Genomic DNA, 11959 nt, shown 5'->3' with positions numbered 1-11959 from the left:
TATCTATTTATTTTTAAATCTTTTTTTTTTCTCTCTGAAAAGATCCAGGTCTTTGATTTATCCTAATGGTTTTCTACTTTATAGCTGGTGAATTTTTTGCTTTTAGCTATTTTTCCTCCTTTCTTCACATAGTGTAATTTTCTCCTATTAAGCTGCAGACTCTTTTTTCCAGTCTCTGTTTGTTTGGGGGATTCTTCACCTATTTATTCATGATTTATCCATTTATTCATCCTTGAGTCAAGAAAGTTATCTGTGACCTCTTGTCCATTCCCTTCTCTTAGCGACATGGAGATTTTTCTCTGTTTACTAGAGTGTCATCCCTAAGCATACACTGGACTGGTATAAGATTATATTACTGACTCTGATCTAGCAGAGTGAGGATGTAGGGAAGGAGCTAGAGCCAAGGGCAACCCCAGAAGAAAGACTTCACTTAAGCAGCTTTCCACATTTGTTCTTTTGGCCTCTACTTCAGGTACCTGGAATATGAACTCTCACCACCTGTGTCTGTGGTTGGGACGGGGTCTGGCATGGTGGTGGTGGTGGTATACAACATTGAAAGAAGCCCTGTTAGTTCAGTAAAGAGGACTCTGGCATCAGGTGTAGACCATATTCAGTGAGAAGTTGGATGTGACTGAGCTTGCCCTCTGGGATGGAGGGGTCAGTCTGCTCCGAGTGCTGTTGATTTGCAGGGTCAAGAGAGTAGAGTAATTCCTATTAGAACCTAGCCCAGGAATTGTGGTTAGAATGTCAAGAGAGCCATTTGGCCTGAGTCACATTTACAAAGGGATTCAAATTCACACTTTTGACATCATCTGCAAATGTGTTGATAACTCCAGCCACACAGCAGACTGAGCTGATGGAAAGATACCCATACAGATTAAATGTAAAAATTGAAAGCTATGTGGCAATTTTGATAACCCTAATTTGATATTATTTTACTTGAAAAATATACTGTTGTTAGGTGCCATCGAGTCAGTTCCATCTTGTAGTGACCCTATGTACACCAAGAATAAAACACTGCCTGGTCCTGCACCATCCTCACAATTGTTGCCATGCTTAACCTCTAGTAAGAGGCTTCTCATTCTAGTATTTTCTACTATCTGCCCACACCTCCACTCCTTGCTCTTTTAAATTAGGTAGTCTTAGTGGATTTCTGGCAGGATCCTCTTGATTTCTCAGGATGTCACAGAGTTTTCTCAGGGAAAGCAGTTGGTGGTATCCTTCAAAATAGCCCCATCAGCATCATGTCTTGCAAAAATTCCTTTGGCGTTGTGCTGCTCTCATTGTTTGTAAAGGTTTTCCCCAATTTTTGTTTTCCTGGGACAACTTCTGTTGGTTTTGGGGAGGAAGGGCAAGAAATGACCTTTTACTCTGCCATCTTTCCATAATTATATTAGGAGACTCAAGAAAAAGCAGTTATCTAAAAATAGGAGAAGCATGATTTGGCAGATGGCATACTGAAGCTCCCCCAAAAGACAAGATTCATTAAGCTTGCCTAGGCTTTAAACACCTAGATAGATGAAAACACTAAACCAACAAATTCAAAACTTTGGGTAAGCCACCCTTAAATGTCCCAACATATAAGGGCTTTATATACAGAGATATTACAGGTTTGCTGCCAAATAATTGCAATAAAGTGAACATTGCAATAAAGTGAGTCACATGAATTTTTTGGTTTTCCAGTTACGTTTGCACTATTATGAAAAAGTTTGAAATATTGTGATAACTAACAAAATGTGACACAGAGACATGAAGTGACCACATGCTGTTGGAAAAATGGTACCGATAGACTTGCTCTATGCATGGTTGCCACAAACCTTCAATTTGTAAGAAAATGCAGTGAAGCTAAGTGCAATAAAATCAGATATGCCTGTATGTATACCATGTAGCAGCTCTGGCTGTATTGAGGTATCTGAACACAGACATGGGCTCAAAGACAGCACTTTCAAAATCCAGATTAATAACTTATTGACCCAATGTATAAATTAGCAAATTTAAGGTAATTTCAGGAAAAATTCTATAATTCATTATTGAAAGAATAGCTGATAAACATGAAAGAAAAAAGACTCAGCCCTAGCATGGATTTCACTGGATTGTCTTCTCAGACTAAAGCAATTTTTCTGTTACATTGGGATAACAGTAACAGCTAACATACGTTCTCTGTTATGTTCAATTTTTCTAATAATACTGTGGGGTAATACTATTCCTCAGTTTACACATGAGGCAATAAGTTAAAAGAGGTCAAATAACTTGTTCAGTTTTGAGATTTCAGTGTGCATTCAAGACACTATACTGCCTTCCCATGGGTCTATCAAATTATATTCGTCTATCAATCTACAATAAACCAAAAATCAAACTCACTGCCCTTGAGTCAGATCCGAATCATAGCTACCCCTCCTTGGGTTTCCGAGGCAGTATCACTTTGGAAATAAATTGCCAATCTTCCTTCAGAGGAGTGGCTGGTGGGTTTCAACTGCCAGCCTTCTGGTTAGGAGTCAAATACCTTAGGCACTATGCCACCAGAACTCCCATTCATCTACTATAGAGATTTTATAATAAATTACATACTAGCTGGCCTTCTGGATTTTGGTTCAGGAGAAATTAAAAACACCCATTGCCAACAAGTTGATTCTGAATCTTAGCGACCCTATAGGACCTCTTTGAGTTTCCAAGGCTGTAAATCTTTACCTCTTCTTTCTTACATGGAGCACCTGTTTCGAACCACTGATCTTTTGGTTAGCAGCCAGTTGCCTTACCCACTACACCACCAGAGCTCCTTAGGAGACAACATTACAAAAAAACTAAACTCACTGCCATCAAGTTGATTGCAATTCATAGCGACCCCCATTGGATTTCTGAGGCTGTACATCTTTATGGAAGTAGATTGCTCCATGGTCCTTCTGCAGAGTGTCTGGCTGGTGGGTTTGAACCACTGACCATCCAGTTAGCGGCCAAATGCCTTACCCACTATGCCACAAGAGCTCCTTTAGGAGACACATTAACTGTTACTAAATAAATACATCTCTGCTGCTATTCACCTTGGAGAAAATTATGTAAGAGTGCACAGGTCAGAAGCAATTCTTTCACAAATCAATACATGCAATTTGGAGTTTGACTTTTTGACTTTCAAGTTATGGCTAATACTTGAAACTGCCCATCAATGCACCTGTCCACAGTGGCCTAATACATAGGTTTTCACATTGCTATCACATTGCTATGCACATGCTGTGCATGGGGTCGCTATGAGTTGGAAATGACTCGATGGCACCTAACAACAACAACATCACATGGACCACTTGCAGTTCAGCTGCTCTGGAGGTTCCCTACCTTTTTGTTGAACTGTCTTCAAGCCTTCAGAAGGCAATAGACACTGAAGCTCATCAAGGCATTGGATAGTTTCTTAGAATTTTCTTGAGAATGAAATGGAGTGATATGATCTACATAATAGTGATAGGACAGTAGGTAGGTTAGTAATTTGAATAGACAGTGTTAAACAATGTATCGATCAACATAGACAGAGATTTCCAACCTCTGCCCTGTCCCACTGAAGTTAGTTTTCAGTGACTAGCATGAAAATAGGGAGTTCTGGTGGCATAGTGCATAAGGCATTTGACTGCTAACCAGAAGGCTGGCGATTCAAACCCATCAGCCACTCCTCAGAAGGAAAGATTGAGCAGTCTACTTACGTGGCATGAAAATATAAAATAGCATGCTTATCATCTTGCAGATAATATTAGGCAGAACAAATGCACTGTATGATACTAACACAATCCAAAATATTAAGAGATTGAGTGAAAAAATAGCCAAATCTAGTGGGATTGTTGAATATGGTCAAATATAAAGCCCTGCATGTATATAAAAAATTCGCTTACCAAGGGTAAGTGATTATGTGGTTATTCAGCATGAGTTAGTCACGTGAAATTACAGTATGCATACATATGTAGTAAAATCTTAGGCTCCATAATAGAGATAGGATGTCCTGAACAAGGAAGGTCTTAATAATATTTTATTATCTACTTGATAGTTTATATTGGGAGATGTGGATTATTTCAGAGTGCCACAATTAAGACGGACACAGACAACATGAAAAGTGGCCAGGATGATGACTAGTTTGCAAATAGATATTGAAAAAAGAAAAACCAAACTCACTGTCGGTTCCGACCCACATAGCAACTCTTCCTTGGGTTTCTGAGGTGGTATCTCTACAGAAGTAGATTGCCCAGTCTTCCTTCTGAGGAGTACCTGGTGGATTTGAATCCCCAGCCTTCTGGTTAGCAGTCAAATGCCTTAGGCACTATACTAATTTAAAGGGGCCAGTAATGCTTTTGTCTAAAGACTGGGGATTGTAGATATTTTCTCCAAATAATTGAAGGCCTATCAGGTAGAAGAGGGGTAACATTTATGTGTACTGGGTCCAGAAGGCACATCAACACAGATGTTATAAGAAGTCAGAATTTTGGCTTACTCTTAGGAACATTCTGAAAATTGAAGGGCTCCTCCTCAATGGAAGTGTTTAAACAGAAGCCCACTTGGCAGAAATATTCAGAATCATTTTATGGATTAAGTAGAATTTTGGATTAAAAGACATTTAAGATTCCTGGTTCCCTATGTGGCAACAACATCAGAAATGGTTGCTCCATTACTAGCCAGAATGTTGGCTATTTGAACCTATGCAGAGACACCTTGAAAGTTAGGCCTGGCAATATGCTCTGTAAGATCACAACCTTGAGAACCCTGTGGAGCAATTCTACTCTGCACACATGAGGTTGCTTTGAGTCAGAATCAACTAAAAGGCAACTAATAACAACAAAAGATGCCTTCCAAATCTTATGATCTCTCATATACTTTTCTGCTTTCCACTGAAGTCACAAGATCTGGGGTCTAAGGTGTTCAAAAATAAAAGTCATGTGTCAGACTTCTATCTTGCATTTCCTAGTTTGGTAAACAGCAAGTCAGTAGTAGAATGCACACCTTACTTGACATATAAGATCTAGGTAAATTCAATGTTCATTTAATCTGTTGATGGTACATGTGGGCAAAGGACTCAGACTGCAAGATCTTAAATAGTATGTTACAAAGTGTTGAGAGGTTGGGAAGGGAAAATAGGAGGAGTGCCTGAGGTTAAAGGATTCGGTTTGAGGGTGAAGGTTATAAAGGTAGTATCACTATCTGTTTCTCTTGATGATATTTCCCTATCCCCTGTCGTTCACGGTGGTTGTTAAGGGAAGGAGCTGAAACCGAGAGGGGAATGTAACTGAGATGTGATGACCACGGGTATTTTAAAAAAGAATTTTATTAGTAATTCTTCAATCAAGTGATTCTTTGGGAACAAAACATGTTTGAACCTTGCCTTACGTTGACACCAAAGTGGAAGTCATTACATTAAATAAAGTACTTTAAGATTCTGAGTCACTGTGCTTTATTGTGTTTGTAAATTGCCCTAGGATTCCAAAGGGTATGAAGAGCATCCTGGAATCAATGACAGGCTGAAGCATATATCAGATGCCTTACTCAGGGAATGTGAATTGAATTTCAAATATGTGTATGACTGTGTGTAAACTGGTTTAGCCAGCTAAATCAAAGTCCTTTCCACATGCTCTTACAATGATGAGCTGAGTTCAGCTAGTCATCCATTCTTCTGATAGATATTTTTCCTTGCCATGAGCCTTAAACTAGGTTGACTACATATCATGTGATCAGAGGCCATTAGGGATATTATTATTAGCCTTGTTGCTTCATTAACACATTTGCTTCCATTTTTATATCCATTCCCATGTCAAGGTGGTTTCAGCCCCAATGACTTTTTTAAATAAACTTTTTAAAAATTGTAAAACAGTTTTAGCTTCACAGAAAAATTTTGAAGATAGCACAGAGAGTACCCATATACCCCACACAAACCTTCCTCTATTATTAACTTGTTTTATTACAGTACATTTGTTACCAATTAATGAAGCATTATTGATATATTATTATTGACTGAAGTCATTAACTTAATTGGATTTCCTTTGTTGTTGTTATGTGCCGTTGAGTCAGACCTGACTCATAGCGACCCCTCCTTGGGTTTCCGAGGCAGTATCACTAGGGAAGTAGATTGCCCAACCTTCCTTCCGAGTAGTGGCTGGTGGGTTTGAACCGCCAGTCTTCTGGTTAGCAGTCAAGTGCCTTAGGCACTATGCTACCCTTAGTACTTTTCCTGTTCCAGCATCCCATCTAGGATAACTTATTATACATCTAGTCATCATGTCTCCATAGGCTCTTCTTGGCTGTGGCAGTTTCTCGTCATTTCCTTGTTTTTGATGACCTTGAGAGTTTTTGAGGAGTACTTGTGAGCTATTTTCTGGGATGTCACTCAACTGCAATTTGATGTTTTTCTCATAATTACATTGGGATTATGGATTTTGGGGAGGAAGTTTGCTCAGGTAAAATTCCATTTTCATCACATCATATCAAGGGATACTCTCATATCAAAGGATTTATCAATATGACTTATCATTTTTGCTACTGATCTTGATCACCTGGCTTGAGATAGTGTTTGTCACCTGGCTTGAGGTAGTGCTTGAAAGGTTTATTTATTGTGAACTTCCTCTTTTTACCCCTTTTCAATACTTTACTCTTTGGAAGGAATTTACTGTTTGCAACCCACACATAAGGAGTGGGGAGTTATGCTCCATCTCCTTGAAAGAAGAGTATATACATAAATAATTTGAAATTCTTCTACATAGGAGATTTGTCTCTTTTGCCACATTTATTTATATCAGTATGGACTCATGGGTATTTAATACTTTGTTTATAAGACAATACTTCTTTATTTTGTTGTTCAAATTGTTCCAGCTTTGCCCACAGGCTGCTCTTTCAGGTTGACTCCCAAAGCTGTTTGACCTATCTATCTATTTATTTATTTTTGAGCACTTCATTACTTTCTGGCACTACAAGAGGCTCCAGACTCATCTAGTGTATTTCCTGACCCACTTCTCAAAGGAATGCTGGTTTCTTTTATTGGAGAATGATATTAGAAATCAAGATCTGAGCACTAGCTATCTTCATTACTACAGGGATGTCATTACTTCTAGGTCCTCTCAGGTGACAGAGCAAGCAAATATATGTGTGTATACTAACCGATATATGTGTTTGTTGTTAAGTGACATTGATTCAGCTCTAACTCATAGCAACCCCATGTACAACAATAGAAGGAAATGCTGCCCAGTCACATGCCATCCTCACAATTCTTGCTCTACTTGAGCCCATTTTTGCAGATATACATATACATACCTATAAATATTTCAAGCTGTAACCATCTGTATGTATATTAAGCTAAACATGAGTTCTCACTGATGGCTTCAACTAGAATCCATTACCATATGGATCTAACCTCCTCTCCCAACTTACCTGTAACTGTCCACTCCAACCATAAGAAACCTGGCTCCCACCATCTGTCATCTATTTACTTAATTGTTCAATTCCTGGATATGTGTATACAGAATTGTTAACCTGTACCCTTATATGTTTGTCTACTCTATCAGCTGGAATATAGTTCTTAAGTACAAATTTCTCTGCCTTTGATCTTGATTTTACAGATTTCATTTATTTACAAGCCAGCACATTTTTCCCCACGCCCTTCAGTGAGGTTGTTTCATAGTATGTAACATAGTTATTATGTCATATTTGGCATTCCATTCAGGTATCTCCTTCATTCCCAAACATTTTTATAGTTTCATGTGTGCTAAGTTTCACTCTTTGTGCTTTAAAAGTCTACGGCTTTTGACAAATGTGTAGTGTCATGTATCCACCATTATAATATCATATAGAAGATTTTCATTGCCCTCAAAAACCCCCTGTGCTTTACCTATTTAACTACCTCCCCCAGCCACCTGTCAACGACTGAACTTTTTATCATTCCCATAGTTTTGCCATTTGCAGAACGCCATAAAATTGGAATCATGCAGTATGTAGCCTTTTCAAATTGGTTTCTTTCACATAGCACTTTTTAAATAGTATTTTATTTATTTATTTAGGTAAATGTTTACATAGCAGTTGAGGTTCCCAGTCAACAATTTCTTCACAAGTTGTTAGTAATACTGGTTACAATCTTCACAATGAGTGAATGGTCTTATTATTTCCATTCTGGTTGTTTTATTTCCATTGATTTATCACTCCTTGGAAGGAAGGTTGGACAATCTACTTCCATACTGATACTGCCTTGGAAACCCAAGGAGGGGTCGCAATGAGTCAGGTCTGACTCCACAGCACATAACAACAACAATCATCCTTGCCCCCTTATCTTCTCATCTTTGTTTTAAAATAATTGTTGAACATTTGATCTCATATAGGTGATTATTTTTTTTCTTTAAAGGAGCATAGTACTTACAGGTAATGTTTATTAATTATTGTAAATTTTGTTGTGCTTTGGGTGCAAATTTACAAACCAAATTTGTTTTACATACAACAGTTCATGGACATTTGATATCGTGCCCTTATACCATCCCCAACCATAAAAATCTCTCCTCCCCTTTCCTCCCTATGACTATCCACTCCCTGTGCCCTTGTTAACTATACACTCCTGTCTGTCCAGGTTTCCCTCTATGTGAATGCTGAACCTCTGGCGTCTCATGGCTCTAAGGGGTGCATCTCTCTAGAGTAGGTGGGTCCATTGCTCTTGGATGGATGTTCTGCATGTAGGTCTTTCTACTGTTGACTCTAATCCATGGGAGTCAGTCCATTTCTAGGCCTGAATGGTAACCAACAGCTATAGTCTCAGGGGTTCCACTAGTCTCCATCAGACCAGTAATTCTGGTAATTTTTGTGTTATTATTTTTTTAATTTTATTCCACATTTTCCCTTCCACTCTGTTCAGGATCTCCAGTTTTGATCCCTTTCTGAGTGGTTGGCATTGGTAGCTGGGTACCATCTAGCTCTTCTGGTCTTGGGGTCATGAAGGCTAAGGTACATCTTATCCTTAGACTAATTATTTCCAGGTGTCTTTGATTTTCTTCACTCTTCTTTGCTTCAAATAAGAGGAGACCAATAGTTGAATCTTAGATTGCCTATTGAAAGCTTTTAATACCCCAGTTGCTACTCACCAAAGTAAGTTATAGAACAAGATTTTTATGTACTATGTTGTGTCAATTGAGCATGATGTCCCCCGAGACCATGGTCCTTAGTTTGTAGGCCCAGTAATTCTCTCTCTCATGGTGTTTGGTTGTCTCTGGGAGGTTACTCCAACTCTGTTTCCTGTTGTTTCTGTAATGTATGTGGCTAATTTTGTAGCACAAGTACATATATAAGATTATCTTCAGCCAAATCTATCTTTGGTCTAGGGTATATTTCTGTTAGCTTACCTCCACCTGATCTTCTCACATATCTATATATTTATCCATAACCTGGTGTTTAGTGTTAGTGGTAATGCAATATTGTGCATGTACTAGTATTTTCCTTTGTTGTCTATACCAGTGTGCACTTTTCAGTGCCCTTCCTTTCACCAATATCATCATGTTGGTCACAGACTCTTTCCATACCTCTCCTCCCTGCACCCAAATCAACATGTAATTCCCAACTAGTCCAAAATTTTCCCTCCCCTTCTCTCTGGTCCCCAGTAACCAACAAAGTGAATTTCCTTGCCTGAGTAAACCTTTCCTTGACTTTTTACAATAATGGACTCATACAATATTTGTCCTTCTGTCATTAACTTATTTCATTCAGCATAATATCCTACAAATTCATCCATGTTGTGAGATGATTTGTGTAGTCTTCATTATTCCTTAATGTTGCATAGTATTCCATTGTGTGAATATACCATAGTTTGGTTATCCATTCATCTTTTGATGGGCATTTAGGTTGTTGCATGTCCTTGCTATAGTAAATTGTGCTGGGATGAACATGGGTGTGCATCTATCTGTTCATGTCCTGTCTCTCACCTCTTTAGGGTATATCCCTAGTAATGGAATTGCTGGATCAAATTGTACTTCTCTTTCAGTTTTTTAAGGAAATGGCATAACATTTTCCATAATGGTTGTACTTTCATACCAGCAATGCATGAGAGTTCTAATCTCTCCACAACCTTGCCAGCATTTGTTATTTTCTCTCTTGTTTAACTTTGCTATTATTGCTGCAACAGGATGATAGCTCATTGTTCTTTTGATTTCCATCTCTCTAATGGCTAATGATCATGAACATTTCCTCATATGTTTGTTGGCCCCCAATATATCTTCTTTAGTGAAGTGTCTGTTCATGTGCCTCGCCCAGTTTTGAATTGAGCTGTTTGTCTTTTTGGTGTTGAGGTGTTGAAGTTTTCTATAAATTTTGGAGATAAGTCCCTTGTCAGATTTGCTATTGCCAAATATTTTTTCCCAATCTCTAAGTTCCCTTTTTACCCTATGAAGAAGTCTGTCGATGTCCATAAGAATTCAATTTTTAAAAGGTCCCAGTCATCTAGCTTCTCTTCCACTGCCTGTGCATTTTAGGTTATGTTTGAGACTCTGTCTATGCTGTAGATTAAGACCCCTAGGTTTGCCCCTATTTTATCTTTGGTGAGCTTCATAGTTTTAGGTTTTACATTTAAGTCTATGATCCAACATCAGTTTGTTTGTGTGTATGGGGTGAGTTATGTGTCTTGTTTCATTTTTCTGCAAGTGCATATCCAATTTTGCCAGCACCATTTGTTAAAGAGGCTATCTCTCCCCCATTTGATGGGTTTTGGCCCTTGGTCAAAGATTGGCTGTCCATAGATGAATGGATCTATTTCTGGGTTTTCAATTCTGTTCCATTGGTCTATTTGTCTATCAATGTATCGATACCACACATTTCAACTACTGTGGCTATATAGTAAGTTTTGAGGTCTGTGAGTGTGAAACCTTCTACTCTGTTTTTCTTCTTTACCATTGCTTTGTTTCTCCAAGGACTCTCTCCTTTCCATATAACATTAGCGATTGGTTTTTCCATGTCCTTAAAAAATGTTGATGGAATCTGGATCCAGATTGCATTGAATGTGTAGATTGCTTTGGGTAATATTGACATTTTCACAATATTCAGTCTTCCTATTCATGCACAAGGCATGTTCTTCCATTTGTGTAGATCCCTTGTGGTTGTAGTAGTGTTTTGTAGTTTTATTTGTATAGGTCTTTCGTGTCTCTAGTAAGATTTATTCCTAAATATTTTATGTTTTACTATAAATGGTATTGTTTTCCTTATTTCCTTTTCAGAGGCCTCTTTGTTGATATAGAGGAATCCAACTGATTTTTATATGTTGACCTTGTATCCTGCCACTTTGCTGAACCTTTCTATGAGTTCCAGTAATATTTTGCTGAGACTCTTGGGTTTTGTATATATAGGATCATGTCATCTGCAAATGGAAATAGCTTTATTTCTTTGTCACTCTGGATGAATTTTATTTCTCTTTTTTGTCTTATTGCCCTGACTAGGATTTCCAGTGCACTATTTAATAGAAGTGATGATGGAGGGCAACCTTCTCTGATTCCCGTTTGCAAGGGGAATACTTTGAGTCTTTCTCCATTACCAATTATGTTGGCTGATGGCTTTACATTGTTGTTGCTGTTGTTATTATGTGCCATCGAGTCAGACCTGATTCATAGTGACCCCTCCTTGGGTTGTCAAGGCAGTATCACTATGGAAGTAGATTGCACAACCTTCCTTCCGAGGAGTGGCTGGTGGGTTTGAACCATCAGCCTTCTGGTTAGCAGTCAAGTGTCTTAGGCACTATGCTAGCAGATGGCTTTGCGTATATACCCATTATTATGTTAAAGATTTTCCTCAGTTCTGTCCCTATTTTGCTGAGAATTTTGATAAGGTATGGGTGTTGGATTATATTGAATGCCTTTTGTGTTTCGATTGATATGACCATATGGTTCTATTCTTTTGCTTTCTTTGTGTGGTGGATTACATTGATTGTCTGATTCTGAAACATCCTTGCATATGTGGTATGAGTCCCACTTGGTCATGATGTATT

The sequence above is a fragment of the Orycteropus afer genome, unplaced genomic scaffold (genome assembly GCF_000298275.1).
Source record: "Orycteropus afer afer isolate SDZICR_OR568_19922 unplaced genomic scaffold, OryAfe1.0 scaffold01349, whole genome shotgun sequence".
Classification (NCBI taxonomy): Eukaryota; Metazoa; Chordata; class Mammalia; order Tubulidentata; family Orycteropodidae; genus Orycteropus; species Orycteropus afer.
The sequence above is the reverse complement of the archived record's forward strand: the minus strand, read 5'-3'. Positions refer to the sequence as shown.